This window comes from Falco rusticolus, chromosome 10 (assembly GCF_015220075.1).
Source record: "Falco rusticolus isolate bFalRus1 chromosome 10, bFalRus1.pri, whole genome shotgun sequence".
In the NCBI taxonomy this organism is placed as follows: Eukaryota; Metazoa; Chordata; class Aves; order Falconiformes; family Falconidae; genus Falco; species Falco rusticolus.
The window spans coordinates 29,127,273-29,137,959 of record NC_051196.1 but is presented as its reverse complement, the minus strand read 5'-3'; the positions used below and the strand labels follow the sequence as shown (position 1 = coordinate 29,137,959).

The window sequence follows — 10,687 nt, the reverse complement described above, 5'->3', positions numbered from 1 at the left end:
CTGCAACTTTGCTTCAAACTAAGCAGAACCTTTTTCAAGTTTCAGAAAAGTTTGAATAATTTGTTCTAGAAGTGAATAAAATTTCAGCTGTTTCTTTACTCCCTGATTCAAGTGGAGATTTTAACCAATATAGCGAGTGAAACGTTGTAAGTAACAGAGAACATGAAAGGACATCAAAGGTTCAAGGAATGAGGGAAGAGTCTGAGATGCAGAAGCTGTGGGTTCAGTTTGAAGCACTGTTCCTGAGCTGCTTAGAGACTGGGCAGAATAATTCATTACTGAAACCTTGATTTCCTTTTTAGCCCTTATTTATTTAGAATATAAGACAGGCTGGCTATAGAGAGGGGTGCACTGAGTCCCTTACTACTACTGTAACAAACCAGCGATAATAATAATAATAATTGCTGCTTTTTGTCTCTGTGTGACAATTCCAAGTTTGCACTCTCAGGTGTAGAGGGTTATGTTCTTCTGTATATACAGTTCTACAATTATTCAGTAGACTTGCAGATTAAGTGCCCAGCTTATTCCTGTCTACACTGATATTTACACACACTCAAATCAGATAAACAGTTCTAAAATTCTGGCTCGGCGCACATTACGAGTTAGGAGTTGTAACTCAATCTGAACCCATAAAGTTTTTGAATTCCTCTGCCCCCCCCCCCCCCCCCCCCCCCCCCCCGTGAATCAAAGGGAGTGAAATGCTGAGGCTGTCCAGCATTTATAGCTGTTGGTTGACAGCTGCAGGGCACAGCCCCTGGTACTCACACACCCAACACATTTTTGTTCCTGAGCCAGCCAGCCCTTCGGTTTGGTGGCTTTGTCGACTGCGCATCTTCCCCTCTGCGCGGACGGCGCTGGGCTGCGCTGGCTACCGCTGTCCTGCCACTGCGGTCTGAAAAACAGCATATACACCACCAGATTTTCATTTTTGCTCAGGGTATGAACATTCCTCTCGCAGGGAATAGGAGGCATCCTGGGACAATAGTCTGCTGGCATCCTCGCAGGAGTCCTTGGGGAGCTCAGGTGTGTGCTCGTGGCACACATGCCATTAGAGGGCAGCCAACACTGCTCCAGTAGCCTCTCCCATCATCTGTTTCTCTGCCATGTTTAATAGGCTTTGTCTGGTTCAGGGCAAACCCCATTAGGCATGAAAAGGCAGAGCTATGTAAAGAAACTTGCACTGACAGCCTGTTAAATGAATAAGATTCTGCAGGATAGTGGGATTCAGCTGTTTTGGAAAAAAAATATACACACACAGACACACATTTTACATTTTTTCGCTTTTTTGTCAGTATAAAAATAGGATCTCAGTTTGCTGAATGTATTCTTAGCTGCACTGTGCTATCATTCACTGCTAACATCGCAATTGCCATTTTCTCTTTGTTGGCCCAACCACATGAAGTAATACTCCCGTGGCATTGTAAACCACATCATTTTTTGCCAAGCCTTCTGATTCTTTGATTTTACAGACTTAGGCAAATACATCTTGCTAAAAAATACTCCTGGAGTTGCAGCAATTAATGACGCAAGCGGTCAGTTATACCTCTGAGAGCTCAGTTGCATGTGCAGGAGTTCAGCATCTTCCAGAGGACTGGCTCAAGCCCTGCGCGGCCGTGCTGCTCGAGTCCAGGCTTTTGCACTCAGTCACAGCTAGTTCCATCCACGGTCATCAGGCTTACAGGTTTAATATGAGACAGAAGTGTGAGAATGACAAAGTAACTCATACAGTTACAGACACGTAGATTAAATAATCTAAGCATCGCATGCTGCTGATGTGAAATCAAGGCAGCTTTTGCACTTGTAATTTCTTTACAAAAAATGTTTTTGTTTCTTTTTTTGCTTAAACCCATGGATAATGAAAACTCAGTTTTTGACAAGCTTTCCTGTGCAGTGAATGGGACAAACGTGTTTGACTCTGGCCACAACTCCCAATGATAGTGAGAGGCTTGAGAAAAAGGGTCCTTTAAGTGCTTTTCTGTTTCTACAGATCTTGTCACCGACACTGCACGCAGCTGGTGTAGTTAAGATTAGGACTGCAATTATTTTTTGCTGACTCTGTCAGTTTGAGCTTTTCTAGCAGAATTTCTCTAGAGGGCAGTAAGGATTCAAAGCTGCCTCAGTGCAAAAAATAATAAAATATATATATATATTTTGTAGAAATGACAGATCATCTTTGCACAGCAGTAAAGGTTACAAGAGTGGGTGCACATGTTGCAGTGTAGGGTAGAACAGCTAAAAGCACATAAAGCATACTGTACACTCTTTCTTCTCATAACATCACCCAGACTGATATTTCATTGCACATTTGTATTCTAAATTACTTAAAGTATTCTGCTTTTAATCTTGATAAGAAAGGGCCTTTTTGTTAGGGAAGATTCGGTTTGGATTAGTGGATGGTATGATAACAGGGAAACAAATTGGAAAAATAAGTCAAGGGTCCGAAAGGAAACCTTTGGTAAATACCCTGCAGGGCTGGGACTAGAATTGCTTTTGTGACTTAACGTGCTACTTCCAGAAAACTGGGGATACCGAAGCTAGACCTGGGTCCGAATACAGTGTGTGTGATCATTCTCTGGCTCCAGCATTATATTTAACAGCGGCAAATATAAGAGTGCATGTATAATACCTGCTGCGAAGGATATAATGCCTGCTGGATTTTCACAAATTAGGTAGGCTTACTGGTAAGAAAGACATGAGGTAGTACTGAGGGTATGAATGTTTTGGAGCTCTCCTGCACCATCCCCATCATCTTTGCACACCCTACTTTAAAGTGATGCAGCGAGGGCACCTAAGGAGATTAAATTCCCTTTAATACCTTATAAATCTCATATATCACTTAGGAAAACAGTGTATAATGAGTTCCACACAACTGCTGTTTCTAAGAGTTCATAGCCCTTTCCTCCTTGTTTTCTCCATACATCTAGTTTTGAAGCCTCCAGAAACAGAGCAGAAGTTTTGCGGGTCAGGTCCTTCTACCTTCACTGTCAGTGGGCAGTACCATGTAACCTCCCAGCCAGGAGGGCGAGAGGAAAAAGGAGCTGGGTCTGTGCGGGTATATTTCCAATCCTTTGATGATTATACTGCAGTAGTAGCTCTGAGTTGATCTACTTAAGGCAGCCTGAGCTGCACGTGTGGTTATTTGTGTGTTCAGTGCTGTCCTAATGAGTTACAAGTGCCTGGGTGAGCTGGAATGCAGGGACAGAGTCTCTCGCCCTTTCCAACAGACCTGTTCTTCAGACTCTCCCATTCTTTTCTGTCTCTATTCCTATGATTTTGTGGCGTTGTACTTTAAACCTGGAAGGGCTCTGGGAGTATTTGATAAAGTCCCTCCAAGACAACACTCACATGACAGACTAAAGCTTTCTACTGCATCTGCTTTTGTCCCACTGGCCACGATATAAAGTAAGAAACTTGTATGATGCACGCAGAGGAAATTCAGTTCTTGCCTTCATTGTACTTAAGCCCGCTGGGTTAGCAGAGCAGAAGATCCAGAATAAAAATCTTGGATAGGGTTGAGGAAGCTAAGGTTCAGTCCCACACCAAAGACCATGTGGGAAGACAGGTGACCAGGGATGGTTGTCAACAATTATAGCATGGCCAATACTTGACAATAAAGTACCCCTAACTTAATTGCAAAATTGAAGCTGTTTATTGAAGCTTGGTGATACCATGAATAACAAAAGATCTTTGTGTACTTTAATGATACCTTTACATAATAGCGGCTATCTCTATTTCAATGTAATAACCATTTACTACTCATTTTGTATAGGGCAGGTGTGGTTAAATTTGATCTGTGTTGTTTTCAGCCAAATGCAGGCCAGCTCAAGTTTCTGCAGGTGCCCGTTTTGCCCGTACAATGAGGCATAAAGCTCAGAGGTACGAGAGGTATAATCAGACATAAAACTGAGATCCAGTTGTTTATGGTACCTAAACAAAATAGTTGAACCCTAAAATCTGAGTTCACATTGGTGTGGGGATTTGGAGAACCTAACTGAAAATGTGGTTTACAATCCAGTAATTCAGGGGAGCCAATGGATTTCTTATCTGTGTTATATCGAGGTTCCCCAAATTCAGTTTGCTCAGAAGGTTACAATAGCAACTGCTACTGCTTGCTGATTTTTTATTAACTTCCAAGGCACATGTAGAGACGAGGGCATGTGTCTATCCCTTCCTTTCTCACATGTGCTGTATTTTAATACAACCCTCCTCCTTCCAGCAGCATCTTTAGACCTCCCAACTACTTACATCTTAACTACTTACCCAACTCCTTGACTCATCAATGTCTTTCAAGTCAGATCTCTCCAGGACAATATTGCTCCTGGTCCCTGAAGGCTCACTGCGCGGGCTGGTCCTGAGTGGAGCTGCCGAACAACCTTGCAGTCGCTGGATTGCTGCTGTATGCCCCAGGCAGGCACTCAACCCACCTCCCAGGCAAGGGATCTATGTAGGAAACAGGGAGCTGCCTCTGCACATCACATCTGAGTGGTTCACACACCAGCCGTAGTATGCGATCGTGTTTTGAGAACTTCAGACGTATATCATCATCAACATATGTGCAAGTGTTATGCCAGAAATTAAAGTCTGGGGCAAAAATATCAGTGGGGCACTTGAAATAAACAACCAAGACACAACTTTTCAAAACAACTAGTTCAAACAGAAGATTGGAATGTTACGAACAATGTGAGGATGGGCTAGGTTTTATTGTAAGATTATGTTTTTAAGGAATACTAAATTTAGGATCTAAAGATGTTCATACTTGAATATATTTAAATAATTACTCTGTAAAATATTCATTCTACAACCAGTATTCTTGCTTTCAGGTGTCTTAGCATCTAACAAATCTGTATTCCTGACCTTAAAAAGTATGTTTCTTGCCTGAAACAGATTTAAACAATAATGTAAGATGCCATAAAACTTGAAACCTCCTATGTCACGTCAAGAGGAGATTTCATTCAATTCCTTCCATATTCGCAAGGGAGTTCAGAGTTTTTTAGCTCAGCTGCATCCAGCATTTTCACCTGAGACCTCTTCCCTTCCCTCTCACTGGCCAACCATCCTCTCTTAGGCTGTAGCGTCACAAATGCATTTTAGGTGTGGGTTGACGACCGTATTTTAAGCAGCCCCCAGCTCATTTCAGACTCGGTGCTCTGACAGTTTTGGTGGTGCAGTTGTTTGCACACCACGTACGGAACCATACTGAAGATTTGTTCTCATGTAAACCCAATCCAGGTTAATTTGCCAGTCTTTCACTGGGAAAAAAGGTGCTAATGGGGAAGGTGCTTGATACTAGAAATGGTGTCAGAAATGGTTTCCTGACCCATGGACAGGTTTTGAAGTTAGAACTTTCCCCTAGTCAACATTGAGATAGAACAGACAGTATTCCAGGTTTTTCATGAAAAATGGGTTGTAGCCTTGTGGTTTGGCTCTCACTAGGGCACCCAAAGCGACAGCTACACCATGGTGAAAAAAACCTGTCCCCTTTTCACCCGACACATTGCATGTGACGAAGATCATCGTTGTGTGTTTATATCAAAAATACTGAGGGAGCTTTCACTCCCCTGTTACATTATTTGGTACGAGCAGTGAGGCTCATAAATAGGGTTAGAAGTTCCCTTTCGAAAGAGGAATATCCACCTAAAATAGATCTATTTCAAAGGCAGTGGCCCAAGAGCAATTGCTGTTTGGGGTCCTCAATATAATTCAAACCACACTGTCTCCCAGAAAAAGCTTTTAGTTAAGGGGCTATGATTTTAAGAAGGCTTTATACCCCATATGTGCACTATGGATCATGGAACTAGGAAGCAGTAAAAGTTGAGTACAGCTAGTATACCAGGGACTGACAGCATTATGACTTTTATCAGTTGTATGAGAAATAAGTCCAGTCTTAGTAAGACAGTTAAGCCAATATGACCATACCCCTATGGTATAGATTTATGGTACACGGTCCACCCTATAAAGCAATTGTTTAGAAACCAAGGGCTTAAAAAGCCCTGTTCGGACAAGTAGTCCTTGTTCTCAAGTTCCATTAAACTTCCTTTGCTTCAGCCAGAGCAGACCCAAGAAAAAGCACCAGACAAGTAAGCAGACTGTGAGAGACCCAGGCCAACAAACATACCGCCTTACCTGTCCTAGGGTAGTCCAGTTTGCCTCGCAGCAGCATGTAAAACAATAAGCCAAACAGGAATTCATCATCTGGAAGATACATGGACCAGTGGAGCAGACCTGGACCAGCTTATTCTTGGCTCTACCGATACCATCTATTGCTCGTGCCTCAGTTCCCCCACCTATGTAACCATATAGGTAAAACCATTTTGCAAAGCCCTTTTACATCTGTAAATGAAAAACATATAAATGCCAAATGTTGCTGTAATGAAAAGTGTTTTCCTGGGCTGTTCGAAATCTGGGAAATCCATATTGGACACTGCTTCTGGAATGTTACTGCAGTGACACCGTTACAGCAAGAGTGCTTTCCCCCAAAAATATAAAGGCTTGCAAGGATAAAGTAGATCAAGTTTAGTGGTTCAGGATCAGTCAGTTACTCAATGTTACAGCAGTTAGAAGGAGGTGAAGGGAAGATGGGTGATTTCAGTAAGGTACCTACAGGGAGATGTGTGCCAGGATTCAAGCCTGGTGATTCATAAGCTGTTCGTCAGTAGCTGTTAAATATCTGCTTTTTGCCAACGCTCACTGTTTCAGTCTGCCAAAGATACTGGATAAACAGTCGCTGTAAAAAATTTATAGTTTCTCTGGGGAAAACAAAAGCTTTTTGTGGCATAATACAACATCATAAATTAAAACTTTTTTTTTAAATTAAGAAGTTACATCATGTTTTGATGTAATGTGATGTGGCAGGTCATGCTTTTAATTTTAATAAGCTTAAAAAAGAGAGACAGAGATTGAGATTTGGGAATATAAATATTGTTTCTGAACCTATAACATCTCTTGTTGGAGGCTAGAGAAGCAGGTTCACCTCTGCCATCTGGGTTCAAGTCTTATTTCAGGAAAACAATTTGAAATGACTTCTGGAGGTACCAACACCAGTTAATGAACTGAATTTCCACTCCACAGACCTTCCAGGAAATTGCCAAACAGCATTAGCACTTCTATAGTATTTGTCATACTTAAGTATTGCTGTGCTTCAAAAAGCACTGCCCTCTCCAGCTTACCTTTCCTGAAGTGTCCTGTAACTTTCAGGTATCTTCAGCTTCAAAAATTCCAGTATGAGACATCTGGGACTGTATTTCAGTGATGTTTACAGTAAGTGCCCGCTGATTTCAGGAGCAATTGCAGGGCTCCACGTGCATCCCTGAATGGTCTGAACCCTGCATGCATTTAGTCACATCGGAGGTGACTTCACTAGATGGCCGTGGCTGTGTCCTCTCTCCCTTGGTCTGACACCACCAGATGCAGCTCCGGAGGGGGATTGCCCTCAACCTGCGTTGGCTTTGGCTGCGGAGACATCCTGGAGCTCTCGCTGCCTGCCTTGGCAGAAACTTGGCACTTTCTGGAGCAGCCTTGCATAAGCCTTGGGAGAACGAAATAGGAAATGACTACTGTAACACAGCTGAGTAATGCGGTTCATTTTAAGCCGCTCAGACAACCACCTCACCCTCTGCTAAGCCCGAGGCAATTGGTTTGGGGCTGTTCAGGGCACTTGCCTTTCATTCTCATTGCTGATTTCTCTCTTCAGGCCTCTTATTTATTCTCCTAATAGTTAATTTTTCCATTCTAACTCTCATTTTTATATTTTTAATCATATTCAGAATAGAGGAAAAAGGGTCACCCATTGTCCTCATAAGTGACATCTAGTCTATGGCTTGACTGACAGGAGGTACCATTAGAATAAGCAACCCCTCTCTGACTGAGACTATCCATGTTAACATTTCTGTACTCTGGGCTATATATTTGATTTTACTTAGCTGTAAATTATGAGTGACTCCATCAAAGTCAGAGGCATTACTCCAGTGCTAACACAGCATAGGTCAGCTCAGATTCACGCTTTCAAGATTTCAGATGCCTCACTCGGGCTCCTGGTGTATTGCTGGCCACTTCTGTTGTTCTGTTTTGTATGTGGCTGGAGTGAGCTGGCAGAAGTACCTGATACTCGAGCTTCTCACAGGAATCATTGCCTTGAATTTCTTGAAGATCAGGTTCACGCTGGCATTTGAACTTGGCTCTGGAGACAGAATCGTACAGTACATTACTATATTGTAAATCATATCAGGGCAATATCAAAACACAATAAAAGTTAAACAAAACATCTGAAATAATTTTCTCTGTGTACACAGAATATGTCTCCTTGGGGTAAAACTGATCTTTCAATTCAGGGTTCACATGGAAGGTAAACTGCTGGAGACAGAGAAAGTTCAACGCAATCAGCTGAAAACAATAGGCCTAGATTAAACATTACCAACGTTCCACTCCGAGTAGGAAAAAGAGTTTCCTTTCAGTTCCACAATTTCACACTCTATGACTGGTTTCCATACTGGTAGTTTCTTTCCATCAGGAAAAAGCTAGGAATGTTATGGAGAAGGCTGAGCTGTTAGAGGGGAGGAGGAACACATAGTTTTGATTCACATGAGAAGGAACGGGAATAAAGTTTACAAAACTCGTTTCAGGAGGTACGAAACCATGAGATCAAAATTTACATGGGCAGCCTAACTGCTGGAAAACAGGGTGAGCAGCTGTAGAAATTGGTACGTAGAGAAAGCGAGGAGGGTCAGAGGTGTGGGAGTGCTTAAGTATCTTTGCAACTGATAGAAAACAGAGAAGAGATTTTTAAGGACTTCATACTGTATTCTTTTAGATAATGAGAACATAAAATATCTGGTTCTCATCTTTTTTACACTTATGTAAAATTAGGCTCAACTCAACAAGTTAATGGAGTTACATAGGTTTAAATCTGGCGTAAGTGAGATAAGAAACAGGCCCATCAGTTCATTAAGGAGTTCATTAAGTGCGACTGGAATATCTTGCAGAGCCTGTGTTCCTGCAAATAAAAACATGTGTTTGAGGCCAGAGGAAGGTATTCTGCGTGCCCTAATGTGTACGTGCACAACTAGCTGCCTGTTTTACAGTGCAAAGCTAGAGGGCTCTGTATAGTTGCATCTGGGAGTGGGCGAGTATATATTTGTACAACCGCAGCACTTGTGCATGCAACAAGATCGATGCACATACAGGTGGGTCTAACCTATCATCAGTAACAAACTGAGCACAGAAAAATACGCCCAGGTCCGTGTGCACACAAGACCTTCCATTGAAGTAAACTTTGTCATGACTTCTAGGCTTGCAAAATTATCCTGTTTATGTTTATCTCACTTATATGTAAGTTAAATATATAACTACATTCCACCATTCTGTGTTTTCTGCCGAGGGATATGCTTATGGTCTTATGATGCTACTCAACCCACTCTATACCAATTTTACTCAAACATCAAAATAAATGCGTATTAAAAAATCCATCCACAGGAAGGATCTGAATAGCAAGGGAACAAGCAGCTCCCTCAAAGACCATATTCCCCTTCCTGATTGATGGGCTCCATTACTTCAACTTTGCTGTTTGATCAAATGGTAAATCATGTAAATATACCATGTATGAGTGTCAAAGCAGTTTTGAAGAACTGAAAATTTTTGTTTAAGTTATAGGTCAAGCAGCAATTTCCCAGAACAACTCCTAATGAAAGCAAAGATTTTCTTCCTTTTAAGCACACATCAGACCAATCTAATTTACTAGGGAGAAAATTCACTTTAGTGCAGAAGGACAATCCAGACGTATACACTACTTATGCCCTTGTTAAGTGAAAATTGGGATAAGTGGTACTAAGTGGGTGCATAGATCTTAAGCTTGTCCTCTTCAATAGGGTGAATTTTACCCTTAATAAGAAGTATAAGTAGAGCATCAGTGTTGTCTAGATTCTTCTGAGGACCATTAACACACAGCTGAGTTTCACCATAAAGATGTAGTAGAAAATGTAAATTAATTGAGAGCTGTTTTACTAGTTATATACTTCTCGCTTATTGCTTTTCACTTGTAAACTGTGGACTCTGTTACGACTTCTCCAAATTATGCTGAAAAAAAGGTTTTGAATTCATTTCTATCAATCCTTCATGGGATTTCCTTATGCATTTCTATTCAGTTTCTGCTGTTTGTACTGCTGAAAATGTATCACATCACAAGGACATCCTGCAGATACTTAATTTAGTCTTCATGTGACTCGCTACATCTGTCCTTGAGAAGGTCTACTTCAACAGACTAGAATGCCGAGGAAGGCAAATGAAACTCAGATACACGCGTTTGATACAGGCCCTCAGAGCAACCCAGATCTTCACAGCTGCAGTTCCAGTAGCCTGGGAGGGACCGATGAAGGCCACATTCAACCTGGGAAAGAGTCAAAATATGCCTGAGGTAGCACCAAGGGACAGCCCGGTTGGGTTGTTCAAGTTGCCCTTCCTTTAGACGGCACTAGCAGACATGTAGAAGGCCAGGTTCTCTGGTTTTTAAGGTACATTACCCGTAGTACTCAGGCTAGTGTAACTCTTTTGAAGTGAACTGGATTTAGAGACACAGCTCTGCAGTGGAGAACGCCGCCAGAAAATACGTAACATCAGCTACAGGTTGCCACACCTTCATCCTGGAAAGAAGAAATAAAAGGCCTTCCAAGATGATTTCAGAGCAATTCTGACAAAC

At 41.9% G+C, this 10,687-nt stretch overlaps 1 long non-coding RNA gene across 1 annotated transcript; it reads right to left on the bottom strand.

Annotated features, from left to right (window-relative positions):
- Positions 1-1,549: 1,549 nt before the first annotated feature.
- On the bottom strand, positions 1,550-6,210 carry LOC119154393. Its single transcript, XR_005106445.1, has 3 exons — positions 6,124-6,210; positions 4,261-4,440; positions 1,550-1,674 (listed from the first exon to the last, which is right to left on the bottom strand). It is a non-coding gene; the product is annotated as an uncharacterized LOC119154393 (long non-coding RNA).
- Positions 6,211-10,687: the final 4,477 nt, after the last annotated feature.